Source organism: Ambystoma mexicanum, chromosome 11, assembly GCF_040938575.1.
Source record: "Ambystoma mexicanum isolate Mex_15411 chromosome 11, UKY_AmexF1_1, whole genome shotgun sequence".
In the NCBI taxonomy this organism is placed as follows: domain Eukaryota; kingdom Metazoa; phylum Chordata; class Amphibia; order Caudata; family Ambystomatidae; genus Ambystoma; species Ambystoma mexicanum.
This window is the reverse complement of record NC_090934.1, coordinates 603,144,236-603,161,756: the sequence shown is the minus strand read 5'-3', so window position 1 is coordinate 603,161,756 and position 17,521 is coordinate 603,144,236. Positions and strand designations below refer to the sequence as shown.

At 44.6% G+C, this 17,521-nt stretch overlaps 1 long non-coding RNA gene across 1 annotated transcript in view; it reads left to right on the top strand.

The window, feature by feature from the left end:
• The window catches only part of LOC138503614 (uncharacterized), a 52,608-nt gene extending 41,757 nt beyond the window's left edge, over positions 1–10,851 (top strand). Inside the window, exon 2 of the long non-coding RNA XR_011279675.1 lies at positions 10,497–10,851. This is a non-coding gene — a long non-coding RNA (uncharacterized lncRNA). The remainder of the gene's footprint in view (positions 1–10,496) is intronic.
• Positions 10,852–17,521: the final 6,670 nt, after the last annotated feature.

The following is a 17,521-nucleotide window of genomic DNA, read 5'->3' as shown; positions in this document are numbered from 1 at the left end:
CATATAACTCATAAAAAAAACGAGCTAGGGTGTGCAGGTAGAGCACAATTAGTTATACAAATAAAACCAGCTGGTGTCAATATCTATGAGCTGTTACTTCCACTGCCCCTGGAATTTTGGTGCACTGAAATCGATTCTATGACAAGACAGGAGGCTCATATTATGCATAACAATACCTAACCCCCCTCACTAACGTGAGAAGGGGGTTTAGATTCTAGTAAAGACAAGGAGGCGAGTATTATGCATTCAATCTTTACTTCTGAAACCACAGCAGCAAAGAAAACACTTTTTACAAACAAAAAAAGTTTCCATAACAGTACTAAAAGAGTTCAATGTCAATGTATGGTAAACCCCCCAATCCATCATGGAGGACAGGTCATGCCCTGCCATGAACCAATGAGCAGCGACCGTCTACTATATAAGGCCTTTGCTCTAAAACCAACTCCTCTTTCTGTAGCTGTCTTAATCGGACGTCCACTGCACAGGCTAGATGATAAAGTATGGAGACAAAATCCAGCGAAGCTCCCGGATGACGCACTCTCCACCACTTGTAACCGTGACTCAATCCCGAACAGGACCTCTCAGCTTGAAGCTGCAATAATAACAAAGAAGGGTGGGTGGTTGGGAAGAACAACAAACCCAAAAAAGGGATGGGTGGGGGGGAAAGAACCACAAACCAAAATATGTTCTCTCTTGAAATACACTTAAATAGGCACATTATAAATGCCATATCATATCCCATCTTTAATACTCGCTTCCTTGTCTTTAATAGAATCTAAACCCCCTTCTCACGTTAGTGAGGGGGATTAGGTATTCTATGGCAAGACAGGAGGCTCCTATTATGCAAGTTTAAAGCCCTTGTATCACTTTAATGACCACCTGACAATACTTGTGATAAAAATATCACTGATTATTCCCAGGACAAATCAGCTGCTTTGATAGAATCTCCCCCCAGGAGAACGTCCTAAACCATATATAAATAAATGAACAACCAAGGAGAATTTAACTCCCTCTTTATGCATCTTTTACTTAATTCAATAGGTCAAAGGAGCAAGAGGCCCCTGAAAAGTGATCCCACAGGAAGCAGCTGAAAGGTATTAGGAGATTAAGAGCTTCTTCATTGCACTGAAACATTCTCGAATACTTAAAAAGCTGATACATAAAAATGTTCTGGACACCTGGATAATCGAAGGAAGAAACTTCATGCTATCCCTATTGGCAACCCCGAAAAGGACTCTCCCCATCGGGAAGAAAGAAAACTGCCCATATGTAATGGACCCTCATTAGAAACAAAAACACACTAAAGCAGTAGTAAACGCCCCGTAAGAACAAACTCCTAGCTCAGGAGGAAACCCAATGCAAAAGAACTTGAAGGACCTGCGCATCCAGCGCTGTCTATCTACAGTTTTTCCCCTTTAAAGACACCATGGGCCTCATTCCGAGTATGGCGGTAAGGGATAGCAGCCACCGGTAACGAGACCGGTGGCGGTGATCCCTTACCGCCATACTCCGAGTTCCCTTTGCGCCCTCGCCCTTAACGCCTGCTTTGAGCAGGTGTTAAAGTCGAGGGCGCAAAGGGGCCTCCAAGCCAATAACGGTGACCGTAATGAACGGTCACCGTTATTTGCATCTTCCCCATTCCCATTGAGCCCTATGGGGGCTCATTTGGGAATGGGGAAGAGCCTTGGTGAATGGGGAATTACCGCCCCGCCAACCTTGGAATGGGGCGGTAATTCCGCCATCCACCAAGGCGCTGCCGGTCCGGGTACGGCGTCAACCAAGGCGTTAATAGCGCCATTGGTTAGCGCCGTACTCGAAATGAGGCCCCATGTCTTCTGTGAAATAGAGGCATAAACCTGTAAAGTTACCTTTTCCAAATCCTGCCAATCAAAACTATCTATCCCTACTATAAGGGAAGAACGGAAGTGCAAATCAATCTACCAAATACTAACTGAGCGGGTGTAAGCTGAAAACCCCTACTTATTAAATGCTGCTCCAAAGTCCTTGAAAAACCAGATAGAACCGTACGAAAAAACCCCAGAAGCTCCCGAAAGAGATGAAAATATATACTAATAAATAAGGGAAAAGGGAACCATTCCTAAAAGGAAAAACTGGCAGGATAGAGACCGGGTATGGGAGGAGAGGTACAATACTAGTATTATGGCTCGTGAAATCCTAAAGGACGGAAACCACCCCTGAACAGGCCAACACGAGCTAGCTGCCTGTAATGAAACTGAACCCGAAGTCCTGCTAGCAAGGAAAAAGGAGGAAAAAACCATCAAAGAAAAATAGACCAATCCCGGAGGAAGCCGCCCGAAAATACCGCCTTGGGATCCCCATTCTAAATGTAAGGTTGAGGAGCTAGCCAAAAAGGCCCAGAGGAAAAGAGCACAAACCCGGATGCAAAGGTACAAGACCAGGCATAAAGCAAGCCTCGTCCACCATTATGTTGTTCCTGACTTGGAGATATCTGGCATAGATCCTAGAGAAAAACTCTTGATTGCACGAGAGTTCCCTAATAATAATTCCAAAGGCTGACCTGCCGTTTCATCACTAAGCGGACCACCTCTACCTGAGAAACAACTCCTATCCTACCCCGTCAGCCCAATGTGCAGATATCTGATCCCGGGAAGATGTCCAGAGTGGGGAAGGAAAAACCTCGAGCCCTTCAAGGCATTCCGGCGGTTGAGTCACTGAAAGAGCTCCACTGTGACCTCAAGAAAAAGAACCCTAACTGAGAACAAAAGATTCATGCGAAGGATGTTTGGAACGACAACACCAATGGAAGTGACCATCTATCCATCCAGGTTAGCTGACTGCAGGAAACACTCCCCTTCAAGAGGAATAAGACGGAGAACCTCCTACTAAGGAGACTGCCATCCTGAAGGACAAGAATGTGGAGATTTGTAAAACTCTTGTATTTGTAACAAACAAACCGCACTATTGTAGCAGGGACCCCGCTAGCTGTTGTCATAACCAAAAAATATTTTTAAAAAACCCCTTAGAACTACGGTGAGTTAGCATCAGGGCTAATTGGAAAGGCAAACCAAAAGGGAGGGAAGTTGGTAAGTACAAATCCATCAGTGGAACTGAAGAGGGAAAAGACTCCTGATGAGGAGGAAGCAAGCAGGATCCCCCCCGGGAACTCAACCTTGAGGTCCAACCTGAGTATACCATCCCCCGGGAAAATGGAGGTAATGAGCATAATAGACCATTTCCATTTTACAGATGCAACCAGAAAATGGTCGAACTTGCAAGTTGATTCTTGAGCAACCTGCCACCCCCCCGCAGCCTGAGGAGAGCTGACGCATTCACCATTGAAAACCTGTGAGACACATGGGAAAGAATTTACACCATTCTGTAGAATGAAGGAGTTTAGTTATTCCGAGCATCCATCATATCCAGACCCCAGCAGCGCAGCACTCGCACATCCACAGGTAAAAGCCAGTATCAAAGTCTGGGTGAACTGATCTGTCACATTGGATAACCTGCCTTGACAACTGCTCAAGGCCTTTCATACTGTTCATCAAGGGAGGGGGAAAACACGGGGAATGGGGGAAATGAGGAGGGGAGGACTGAGTTGTCCCGCAATTCATTAAAATAAATATATATACATATGGAATATGCCCCCCTTCCCCATACACTACACTGATAATGAGGGAAAACAAGTTAATGTAAAACAACACGCGAGCAGCGTGCCACAAAATAATTTTGCACTCAAACTACAGAGACGCGCTGCAGGCCTGAAACGTAGCTTCCTGACAGGCCGTGCGCATCAGTGATAAAAGGGAAAAACCCAAGGAAACACAAACACGCGAGCAGCATGCTATAAATACATTGTTCAAAACTACAGTGAAACCCAGGGAAAACCCCAAACACGCGAGCAGCGTGCTATAAATACATTGTTCAAAACTGCAGTGAAACCCAGGGAAAACCACCAAACACGTGAGCAGCGTGCAATAAATATATTTTCCCAAAAACTATGGTGAATCCAGGGAAAACAAACACGCGAGCAGCGTGCCATACATACACTTTCAAAAAACCTACAGTGAAAGCCAGGGGAAAACCAACACGCGAGTAGCGTGCAAGAAAATTAATTAAAAAAACTACAGTGAAACCTAGGGAAAAAGAAAAATCATGCGAGCAGCGTGCCATTATACATTTTCAAAACTATAGTGAAACCCCTGGGGAAAACAAACATGTAAGCAGCTTACAGTAAATACACTTTACCATAAACCATCTTTCAAAAATACGGTGAAACTCAGGGAAAAACAAACACGCGAGCCGCGTGCAAAAATACACCGACTTTCCAAATTTACAGAGACATGAAGCGGGCCTGGAGTCTTGCTTCCTGACAGGCTGCGCGCTTTACTGAAAAAAAGTGACACCCCAGGAAACACCAACACGCTAGCAGCGTGTTATAAATACATGACCGTAATCATTTTCAAATCAAATTTTAAAATAAAACAAGGTGGGGGTAGTGGGGGCGGGGTGCAGGAAAAGGAGAAGCAACACGCGAGCAGCGTGGTATAAACGTAATTTTATTTAAAATTGAGGTGCACCCAGACGTGACGCGCATCCGGACCGAAGCGAGAAGCTTCTTCCACAGGCATCGCTGAAGTATGTAAGCAAACGCACACTGAGCATCACCTGGGGCTCACAAACAACAGAATAATAAACTCCTGTCAAAGGAGTGTACTCGCGTTAGCCTGAAGACGGAGCTTCAAAGGCATGCACGGAGCTTCAAAGCCATGCGCAAAAGAAACACATTGAAGGAAAAGAAAACAGCTCGTCATGAACATGACGGCCAGGGCACCAAGTAACAAACTGCCCAGTAATGTCAGCCAAGTGAACAATGCAGAGCAAAACTACTGCAGCACTTTTAAACAAAATTATAAAGTGAAACTTGCACAAATAACACACTATCAATCACTAACAACTATGGAGAACTAGAAGGTGTGACTTAGCTGTGGATTCAGCAGCAAAGAAAGAGGAGTTGGTTTTAGAGCAAAGGACTTATATAGTAGACGGTCGCTGCTCATTGGTTCATGGCAGGGCATGACCTGTCCTCCATGATGGATTGGGGGGTTTCCCATACATTGACATTGAACTCTTTTAGTTCTGTTATTGAAACTTCTTTTGTTTGTAAAAAGTGTTTTCTTTGCTGCTGTGGTTTCAGAGGTAAAGATTGAATGCATAATAGAAGCCTCCTGTCTTGCCATAGAATCTTTACTCTGAAACCACAGCAGCAAAGAAAAAAACTTTTACAAACAAAAACGTTGTTAAGAACAGAACTAAATAGAGTTCAATGTCAATGTAAGGGAGCTCCTCAATCCATCATGGAGGACAGGTCATGCCCTGCAGGAGACCAATGAGCAGGGACTCTTCCTTATATAAGTCCATTACTCTAAACCCAACTCCTCTTTCTTTGCTACTGACACCACAGCTAAATCCCTCCTTTTAGTTGTGCCTAGCATGTTAGTCAGTGGTTGCCATATGAATTTGTGTAGCATATATAATATGTGCTTTACTGCTTTCACCTTGTCTTTCCTTATTTTAATTTATTGTTGCAGTATTGTATGAACTGCCACTTACTTCGTGGCGCCTAACAATAATAATGGGTCGCAAGCGCCCGTGTGTTTTCTTGCAGTATGGTTCCTTTTATGAAGCGAGCATTTCGCTTTTCGGTCCCGACGCGTGCGGGCCAGTCTGAAGCTTTAGCTTCTGGCACGTCAAGCGTGGGTTTGGGGCGCTTAGCAGTGCCTGCCTCTGTGTGTTTGTTTAAGGTCTATTTTAATGATTAGGGCGCCTGGCAGCGCCGGGCTCTGTGTGTTTATTTATTTTAGTTTAATGTTATTTAACACTCAGGCTTGTGTCCGTCGCGTGCGGCCCCTTTGGAAGCTTTGCTTCGGGCCTGTCACGCGTGAGTTATGGGGCTGTCAGCTGTGGCGCGCGGGTCTTGAAGCCTTTGCTTCAGACATCGCGCGCACAGGCTGATGTTTATACTTTCCTCCGTCGCACAGCCCTGTTAGAAGCTTTCGCTTCAGGCCCGGCGTGCGGCGGGAAGTATGCTTATAGGACATTTCGTCAGCCATCCGCCAACCGGCCCCTCCCTCCCCTTTCTCCTCGCGCGAAGCCATCAAAAGGCTTTGCTTGACTCACGATGCGGCGGGGGGGTGGCTAGTGATGGGAATCTTTTCCCTTCTTCTTTTACACTACCCCAGGGGTAGGCGTGCTGCTATATATTTATATACATATTTAAATGCTGAATTAGGAATAGCAAATTATTCAATTTATACACAGTAAAGAGTGATGGGAATTTTTTCCCTTCTTTTACACTGCCCCAGGCCCAGGCGTAGGGTTGAGCAGCGCACTGATACCTGTGGGTTCGTAGCGCTATACATATTTAAATGCTGAATTATGAATGATAAATGTTTCAGTTTATACTCAATGAGATACAAGAGTTTTTCCCTTATAAGGAAACATTATGGGAAAAGTACAGGGTTTCCACTTATGGGCTACCCACTTCAATCCCCACACACGCCCTGGTAACAGCTTTGCTTACGGATGCGCAGGTGAGGGGAGGTACCATCTCCTTTACATTTTAGAAATGAAATACTATAAATTACAGATGTCATTATTTTCCTTGTAAGCATGCCACATCATGTTCGGTTTCAGGCTTTGCCTGGGTTCTACTGCGAGGTGCTCCCTCGTGTACTGCTGGTTGCCACACCCTGTTAGGGTGAGCAGTTTGAGGTGCACTTGCCCAGTGTTTTCCTCTCTTAAGGTCGGCAGCTTGGTTTAGGTGCTGCATATGGCAGATTTCATTATTTTCCCTGTAAGCATGCCATAACCGGCTTGCTTTCAGGCTTTGCCTGGGTTCTACGACAAGGTGCTCCCTCGTGTACTACTGGTTGCCACTCCCTGCTGGGGTGAGCAGTTTGAGGTACACTTGCTTAGTGTATTCCTCGCTTAAGGTCGGAAACTTCTTTTGGGTGATGCATATGGCATTGATGATTACCTTAACTGTTTGTCTGCCATAACCTGCTCGGTTTCAGGCTCTGCCTGAGTTCTAATGCGAAGTGAACCCCTTGTGTACTGCTGGTTCCACACCCTGCTCGGGTGAGCAGTTGAGGTGCACTGGCTCAGTGTATTCCTCCCTTAAAGTCGACAGTTTTGTTTAGGTACTGCATGTCACATTTGTCATTATCTTCCCTGTAGGTGTGCTGTCACCTGCTCGGTGGCAGGCTTTGCCTGTGTTCTTTTGCAAGGTGAACCCCTCGTATACTGCTGGTTCCACACCCTGCTAGGATGAGCAGTAGAGGTGCACTTGCTCAGTGTACTCTTTTGCTAATCAATATATTTAAGTGGTGCCTGGAACACATTTGCGTTTTCAGATTTGTCAGTACCCCGGATAGCTCAGTGGGTATTTATATTATTTTATTTATTTATTCATTAAGTACTTTAAAGAAAAGAGTATGTGGAGCTGGTTGTATACAGACCCATGGTGGGGGTTGTACCTTCCTCTCTAGCCATCACTCAGGTGTTAACCTTTCGTCTTTTAGTAAAGTTCTGTTGCCCTTTACCTTAGTTATTTTCAGGACAACTCAGTCCGTTCCTTAGGTTTTGCTTTCACCAATAACAATTGCTCCACCCGTGCTGATTAAGCTGAAGACATTTTTCTCTCGACATGAGGAAGAAAAAACGATACTTTATGCCCCTATTGCGGTCTGCAGGGCTTGAGGCTCTCTTTAGTTGGGAGGTGTTTCCCTTACTATTTGTCCCATTTTGACATTCATTATACTATTGAACTATTGGTGGAGACAAATTCAGCTCGAGGGTAACTGTTCAGTTTTGTTGCAAGGCAAGTTGGGCAACCATGTTCTGCTTGGATGGAGTGTTTGGAAACACTTGCTGGTATCAGATGGACGAGTTGCCAAATAATAACTTTCTGGCTCCTGCCCCATGGGTTTCCTCCCAAAGCTTGGCCTGTTGTTCAGCTAACCTTCTAGCAGCGTGTTACAATTTCTCCCCTGCTCGAGGAGTACAAGCAGGCTTCTGTACCCTCAAGAGAGTTGTTTAGCCTCTTTCGTTATATATATATATGTATATATATATATATATATATATATATCATTTTTTCTACAGTGCAGTGAATAGAGTGCTGGCTTTCACAACCGTGCTTAGCCTACTGATGCAGGTTCCTAACTTGGAAAGGTCTAAATCAGTCTTTCATCCTGCTGCAATCGATAAGTAAACACCTCACACCACACACTGTTGGTAGTAGTGATGAGCAAGTCTAGTATACCTGAGGGTTTGTAGCACTATATAAGTGCTATTTTTGCTATGGGCAATGTGCTTAATATTTTCCTTCCCCTGATTCCCTTAGTGGACAGTTCAGCCTCACACGCATACAAAGACTCAGACCTCAGGGTTTGAGGGGACAGTGGTGCCAGTATTCTTTCACAACCTTTCATTTACGGGGCATGATAATTACCCCAGAGTCCTTTCCCCGCTCATTCCCCTCCCCGCCATCCTTGGGGGAGATTGCATCAGAATATTACACCTCTTGGAGTAACACCCGATGGTTTCTGTTTTTCCTTTTACAGGAGTTCTGACTCGTGAGCAGTGCAGACTCGCACTGAGCATTTCCCTCCCGTCAGTTTACTTTCCTTTGCGCTAATTCCTGGTATTTCAGTAAGTTAATCGGAACCCCTTCCATGGTCAGGGGGCTGGTTAGAAGTGCAAGAGTGTATTTATTTATTTTAAAGGTGTAAAGCGGGGCTTTAGCGTGGTCCTCAGGGTAGCCTTCTTCTGGGTTGTAAGGTTTTCCTTAGATAAGTGGGGGAGGGTTCTTCTCCTTTGGGAAGGCTCAATATCCCTTTGTGGGATAGAGGGGTCTGGGAGCGCTTCTAATCTCCCATCCAAGTTATTACGACCCTCTTATCACAATGCGTTCCAGCGTCTCTACATTAACTATCAGAAGGTGTCTGTCAGTGCGTTTCCCAGAGGGTTGGGATATATATTTAGTTAATGACTTGATTCTCCTAGTCACTTGCATGGCAGGTAGACCTTTTGGGGTTTTCACAGGAGATTGTTTTTTGCAATAAGGTGCCAGCTCAGGGTGTTGGAAGCTTCAAGGTTCTTCAAATTGGCTAAGATAGAGGCTAGTCCTCTTCTGGTGAGCAACTTCATTTTAACTGTTTAGTGATCTGTTCTTTGCAGTTTAGAGTCTTTGCTACGACTTTGGAATTTAGGGGTCCTCCTTCGGTTAGTTTATGATCCTCTAGCGGATTTATCAACCATGGAGGAGAGAACAAGGTTCAAACACCAGGCACATCTACAAGGGGGTTCAGATATCACTGTAATGGTAGCGATTGGATGTAAGATACATTTTTTCTCCTTGCCAGGTTTGGTCTCTTAAGGGTCAGGTTTTTGTAAATATCTGCCTTTTGTCATGGTAGTAGAGTCCTTCTTCAAGAGCTCGGGAGGTCTGAAGGTCTCCGTTTCGGCGGTTTCGCATGTTTAGTTTTTCAGGTGGGGTCCTCTCTTCCATTCTGCTTCTGCCTCCAGAAGATATACCTTCTTTGGTATACACATATGTCTGAAGACAATTGTGTTAAGTCTATTGCTTTTCAGCTCCGCTCAGGATAGGTCGTCCTATTACAGATTAATAAAACAACCTTTTTACTCCCATTTTACCTTTTATGAAGATTTGTCTTTCCCACTTGTTCCCCAGTGTAGTCATGTGACATGCCCTGTTTCTAATGCGATATCTTCCTTTAACGCATGGGACGGAACCTAAAAAGCTTTCACCCCAAAGGGGTATTTTTTATTATCTCCAGGAGAGCTAAGTGCTTATCTTCTTTGGTTTGCTATCTAGGTTCCCAAAGATGGTATGCATTTAAGTGTTTAAATGTTTAATTGGACAACGGAGGAGTTTATTATTCCGATGGGTTTTTTCCTAACCTATTAGTATAGGAAAACATTGTTCAGTGTTCACCCCCCTCTTTTTAACCAGTTGGTTTTGGTGGCCTGTAAGGAACGCTGGAATTGGCACATCTTCCAGTTGTTTTTCTTGCAGTGGATTTGGCTATGCCTTATAAGACAGTTATTCGGGCAGCCTAGTCTTGGGCAATTCTCTTGTGGTCTGCTGATTGATCTAATGATAGCATTTAAAACATTTCTTCTCCTATTATATTATTATATTGTCTCTATTGTATTGATCATGTTGTACTAATTAGATGCAAGGGCTTCGAACTTGCATAATATGAGCCTCCTGTCTTGTCATACAATGGCTAATCCCCCACACTAACGTGAGATGGGGTTTAGATTCTATTAAAGACAAGGAGGCAATTATTATCCCACCCACCCACCCTTGATGTGATATGATATGACAGTTATGACACACATGTACACAGGTGTTTCAAGCAAGAACATTCTTTGGTTTGTTGTTCTTCCCATCCACCCATCCTTCTTGCTTGTTGTTCTTACAGCTACGAGTTGAGATTCGGATCCGGAGTGTGGCTCACAGTTACAGGTTGTGGAGTGCGTGTTACGAGAGCTTCGCTGGATTTGCCTTCATCGTTTATCATCTGATCTGTGCAGTGGACGTCTGGTTCAAGACAGCTACAGAAAGAGGAGTTGGGTTTAGAGTAATGGACTTATATAAGGAAGGATCCCTGCTCATTGGTCTCCTGCAGGGCATGACCTGTCCTCCATGATGGATTGGGGAGCTCCCTTACATTGACATTGAATTCTATTTAGTTCTGTTCTTTACAACTTTTTTGTTTGTAAACGTTTTTTTCTTTTCTACTGTTGTTTCAGAGTAAAGATTGTTATGCATAATAATCGCCTCCTTGTCTTTAATAGAATCTAAACCCCCATCTCACGTTAGTGTGGGGGATTAGCCATTGCTCAGGTAACTAATCTGTACCCCTTATGAAACATCCACAGCTCAGCGCACTGGCCAGGAGCAGCGCCATCAAAAAAGACGCACGCGCACACCCACACGTACGCATGCTCGCTCTCTCTCTCTCTCTCTCTCTCTCTCTCTCTCATTCTCTTTCCATTTCTGTCCCCCTCTGTCACTCTCTCTTGCTCTTTCTCTCTTTCTTTCCCTTTCTGTCTTTCACTGTCTCTTGCTCCCTATCTCTTGCTCTCTCGCTTGCTCTTTCTTTCTCTTTCTCTCTCTCTCACTCTTACTTTTGCCTCTTCTGGCTGATGCAGGGAAGCAGCAAAGAGGAATGCATTCCATTGGGAGATGATATACTGCAGGAGGCGTGCAGGTTGGTGCAAACGAAACGTGTTCTGCATTAGGGAGATACTTTGGTGTCATTGGCAAACAGTAGATATTTGATGCTATGGGAAAGGAGGATGCAGAAGGGGACAGAAAAAGAGAGGCAGGATACAACAGAGGAGATGGTGTAGATAACATTGTTTAATTCTTTAAAAAAAAAAAAAATTAAATACCACGGCCAACTATTTTTTTCTTGCTCACTTGTACTGTCCGGCACACTGGCAGCCTCGCCCACTTTTGGTCCTGCCCTTCCATTGGCCCTTCTGCAAACAGCTCAATAGGCAACAAGGGAACACTATTGTTAGCACTTCCAAATGCGATTAATTGATATAAGAATGATTAGCCCTGAGACGAAAGGACGAGGCACTGCTGTTTGGCTGGCGAGACCATTCCAGGAACTTTACTTTAATTTACTTTTAGCAAGTGGAAACTGCTTTTCACCCGCAGCTCCATTACACATTGGTGACACTGGAAATACACTGCAGCACGCCCAGCTGCCCCTTTAAACCTGCACCAGAGTGCTGCTGGGAGCATCAGCTTTGTTAAAAAACACACCCCGACGCCCTTGCGGCGTAAGCCCTGAGACGAAAGGGCGAGGCGCTGCTGTTTGGCTGGCGAGTTGGCTAGCGAGACCATTCCAGGAACTTTATTTTAATTTAATTTTAGCAAGTGGGAACTTCTTTTCACCCGGAGCTCCATTACACATTGGTGACATTGGAAATAAACTGTAGCACGGCGAGCTGCCCCTTTAAACGTGCACCATAGTGTTGCCGGGAGCACCATCTGTGTTAAAAAACACACCCCGCCGCCCTTGCGGTGTAAGCCCTGAGACAAAAGGGTGAGTCGCTGCTGTTTGGCGAGTTGGCCTCAGCGTAACGAGAAGGCGATACATGTATTCGAACCCGTGAAAACAAGTATATCTAAGGAATTATTGAATCACGGTAAGCAGCACAGTAAATTGCATCGGAGCAGTCATTTGCTCCTTGTTACCACCTCTGGCGGAGAGTGGACGTGAGTCCTGAGACGAAAGGGCGAGGCGCTGCTGTTTGGCTGGCGAGTTGGCTAGCGAGACCATTCCAGGAACTTTATTTTAATTTAATTTTAGCAAGTGGGAACTTCTTTTCACCCGGAGCTCCATTACACATTGGTGACATTGGAAATAAACTGTAGCACGGCGAGCTGCCCCTTTAAACGTGCACCATAGTGTTGCCGGGAGCACCATCTGTGTTAAAAAACACACCCCGCCGCCCTTGCGGTGTAAGCCCTGAGACAAAAGGGTGTGTCGCTGCTGTTTGGCGAGTTGGCCTCAGCGTAACGAGAAGGCGATACATGTATTCGAACCCGTGAAAACAAGTATATCTAAGGAATTATTGAATCACGGTAAGCAGCACAGTAAATTGCATCGGAACAGTCATTTGTTCCTTGTTACCACGTCTGGCGGAGAGTGGACGTGAGTCTGAAACAGTCTCAGCACGGACGTGCACCAAAACACAGCAGATTCCATCAACATCTGACTTTCAACTCTTCCAGCCCCTGACGCCCATGCCAGGACTACACGGGAACACTCGCAAAGTGCCAGAGGTGAAGAAGACAGGTCTATGTTACACCCGCTACAAATACAGCTACAACTATCAGATAAACCGCTATTGGCGCGAGATCCCCGAGAGAATGCGTTCGTGCGGGAGGGTGCTACAGATTTTCCACACACTGTGACACACCCCCCCTCCATTGCTGTCTGCTGTCTCGCCCCCCACAAAAAGGCACTGTGTAGGCTTCCCCCGCCCAATCAGCTGATACAAACTCTTACCTTAACCTCAGGAGGTGCTGAGGCGCCATCCTTACAGACTGCCTGTGCCCGAAGAAAAACATCAAGAACAACGCCGGCACCAACGACATCTGGGGACTGCGGGCCTCCGGCCTTTGACCCAGGTCTGACGCCAAGCAAAACAGTAACTACTGTCTTCCGTCACACCAGACGAACTGGAAACTTACTCAGCCTGAAAGAGCGCTGCATCTCCGCCTCGGAGCTGGAAACAAGACGCAAGCTGACAAGGAAGTCCAGGCAACTGCTATGCGGAAGTGAGGAAACCTGGGGACTGCAGGCCTTTGGCCTTTGACCCAGGACTCCGGACGAATAAAACACCAGCGAAAACTATCCCCTGCTAACCCAGAAGATCAGGAAACCCCCCTCTCAGCGGGGAGAACACTACCCAAATACGCACAAAGAATAGTGCACAACAGGAGTCTGTGGATTCCCGCCCTTGCTCCACAGTCATCGCTGCATTCCCCTAACTCTGAAGAATAGTAAAAGCAATAACTACACCACCGAAACCTTGAACGATACCCGCCTCACCCCCCTACGGAACCCCACACAACTTTCTTGAATGGCCGGCGCACAAGCTGGAGGTATGAAAATAGAAAGAATTGCGGGCCCTCGAACAAGGCAAAGAATGAAAACTCTACCCAATATGGATTCCACCTCACCGAAGATGCTAAAACCCACTCAGAGACCCTGGAACAATGAAACAAAACCAGAGTTTTGCAGAGAAACCCCCCGTCACTCTACCTCAAGAACAGACACAAGTGACTGGAGATTCACCTCTGTCAACCCGGTTACATCGCAATCCGGAAAGCAAATTTGTACAAGACCAAATTGCAAGGAAATCACCCCATGAAGATCGTAGGACGACGGAAACTCACCACAAACAAGCAAGACACACTCCAAAATAAGTACGTGCCGACTGAGAAAATCACTCACACACAACACTACATCCCAAATTAGTTCGGCTAATGAACACATACCGGCAGAAAAGTGAAAAAAAGGAATAACAACTAAACCCCTTCTACAGACACCAAAGGATCAACATAACAAGCCTGATATGCCAATTACCTACACCCCAGATACAAATATTGAATATAAAAAAGAACGACAGAACGACCAATCACTTTTCTATGAGACTTCAACACAAAACATCTCGCAAATGGATAAAGCAATACCAGCTAAAAGAAGATGGCAATCGCTGTACGATAGAAGAAGGCTATCACACGAAGTGACCCACTCATTCTCTGCCCAACAATATCCCGAGATGACGCGTCTCTCCATCACCTCAGCAAACTCCAATACCCACCACCATGCTAGACCTTCAAAACATGCTAATTGCCATAACCTCCCAGACAATGATTCCATTCACAAAAATACAAGAGGCAAACATCGACTCCATTAAAGACCAGACAACGCTACTAGCGCTGATACACGCCAAACAAATATACATGGAGGCCTTCATGGTCAAAATACAAGAACGCCTAGACCTAGAAGCAGAAACATGGTAAAAGTTAGCAAGCCCGACTTTTTGATATCGCCAGAAATGACAGGGCAGACAAAACCCAACTGACCGAAGCTCTAATTGCCATGATGACAACTCTTAATACACAAGCATCCCAGCATAATTCTGTGACGACAGATCCTAATAGCATAATCCAAAAGCCTCCAAAAGACATCCACCCATTAAATGCACCGAATAACAATAAAATTCTGCTTTCCACTACCAACACCCCAATAATAGTGCCAACGCCAGTCGGAAATTTCATTGATCTTGCTGATGAAACAAACCATTCACATCAATCCTCAACACCCAAACAACCACGTGAAACTCCACTCAACGAGATATCTGACAAATCTATTCCAATAGACAATTTTAATGGAACAGCGAACTACAAAATATTCGCTCATCCGTGCATATAAATCGGAATCAAAACAAAAATAGATAACGCAACCAAACCCAAAACAAGACAAAATGGCTTGGGTGCTTTTTTGAGACATATTACTACCCCCAAAACAGTAACTGAAAAAAAACAGATGAACAGAGACAAACTGCCTGCTCAAAGAGTTATTCAGGAACCAGAACACTCACGGAGCCTATCCACCCCTTCCACAGATGACCCTCAGGCTCAATGTAACGAGGAACAATTACAAATACAGATTATGTTAAATCTGACACAACACCTTGGCGAAGATGTCGAAATCTCCAAAGAAGCACAAATCCAACTGAGTCACTGCTCCCTCATAGTCAAAGATCAATATGAACAAAGTTGCTCGACCCACACCTCACGGCTCGCCCTCTCATGCGAAGAAATCTCAAAAAATACCTTGGACTCAGAGGCATACGGGCCGGCTGCAATTTCAAACTTACAACATCAACACAACATGTCAAAGGACTCCGTAGACAGCCCGATGGCACATCCTCCAAGAAGGCAACAGAATGCTTCTGCAACCGAGTAGCCCTACCTGTTTCGTCAATCCCCGAAGAAGAACAAATGAACATGGATTGAAATTTGTAAGAATTGACTACAACTCGTACGACTTCATCCTTAATAGAACAAATGTACTTCGGCTTTTCAACGCAATCCCAAAACTAAAACACCTAACCTCAAAAGATATACAGACAGTTGAATTCGATGACGACTCAAGACTAGATAGAGCGCTGATACAATACACAACCAATGCAGTCAACAAAATAATTAGTGACAACAAGAGGCTATTCTACCAGCTGGGATTTGAAATTCAGAAAACGAAGAAAAATAACGGAAAAGAAATAGCAAAAAAGAACGAACAGACCAATACCTCAGAAACCTCCCCTTACCCGCCAAAAACAACACCCGACAATTTGACACAGAGGAATACACAAGACAATGGAAATCATAGAGACAAAGAAACACCTAACCAAGAAGATCGAAACTCTTACAGACAACATACAGCATATACAAAACACTACATCTGGAGAGAGATGGAGATGACTCAAACTAAACATCATGAGAGAGGCAAAGAATATCAATAACTATCAACCTTATTTGAAACTCATACAATCTCACTATGCTCTTGAAACACCTGTGGAAACACTCACCTCTTTACCAGCGGAAGATAAGAACTAGCCAAATATAACATAATCTGCCTACAAGAATCATAGACCACCGAACAGCCAATATGTGATGGATTCACCATATTAATGAACCCAGCCATACGGAGATCGAAAGGACGCCCATCTGCAGGATTACTCGCTCTAATCAAAGTAGGAACAAATCTAGAACTTATAGAATCAATTAACATTCACGCCTGGATACAAATATAGTTCGCCAACTGAGGCCACAAATCTAAAGAACGAGAGAGAAAGATTTACTGCCCACAAAAGAGACACTTGGAATAGTAAAGATTTATTGGAACCCGGTTGCAATTTCGGATGAAGCCTTCATAGACTGTGTATGTTCAGAAATAGATGACGCTTCCACAAAATACACCCAATAAACTTCATTGTATGCGGGTATCTAAACATACACCTGTTCGATATAGCAGGCAGCATACTTGAAGACAGCATGCTATCACCCTGAGCCCTGAGATGGAACAAAGAAATGACATCTAGCGCAATGACCAGAGTGAACAATATAGACAGAGACACAAACCTACCAAGCTCCACCTGCGCACGCGGTACATTCTCAGCAATAGTAGATTACATCTACTTATCAAGTCAAATGCACGCGGAAATTAATAACACTGAAAACATTAAGTCCACACAGAGTGATCACTAGATCATGACCACCTCCTGGACGATGATAAATGTCCAGAACGACAAACTGATGCTCCCAGATCTTGAAATCAACACTGGGATGAAAAGGCTCAGAATAAGCCAAAGAGAATTAGAAAATCTCCCCGGCAAATTTGAAGACAGAAAACTCAGCATCTTAGAGAGATATTGAACTACCCAAGGCTCCTATGTCCCTTGAGACAGCCTATGAAACCACAGACAAACATCAAACAGACGCACAGCCATGCCTGTAATCCACTGGTAGTCGAAAAGAAGAAAGAACTATGAAGGACATTAAAACTCATAAAACAAACTTCCCCGGACAACTTCCAAATGATCAGACAGGCCAAACAATATTACAGAAATAGCTTGAAAAAAACAAGAATAATGCAAATACAACTTGATGCAGAAACATTGCTACAATCTCTAAATAAACACAATACGAGAGACCTGTGGAGTCTACTCAACTCCCGAACTCCAAGACATCAGATGATGATCACAGATGTGCCAGAAGAGAGCTGGATGGCCCATTTCACAGAGCTATACAAAGACCGACCTAGACCTGAGCACCAAACAGAGGAAAATCTAATACAAAGCTGGGTATTTGATTGGGACAAAGAAGATATCGAGAAGGCAATCCACAAGC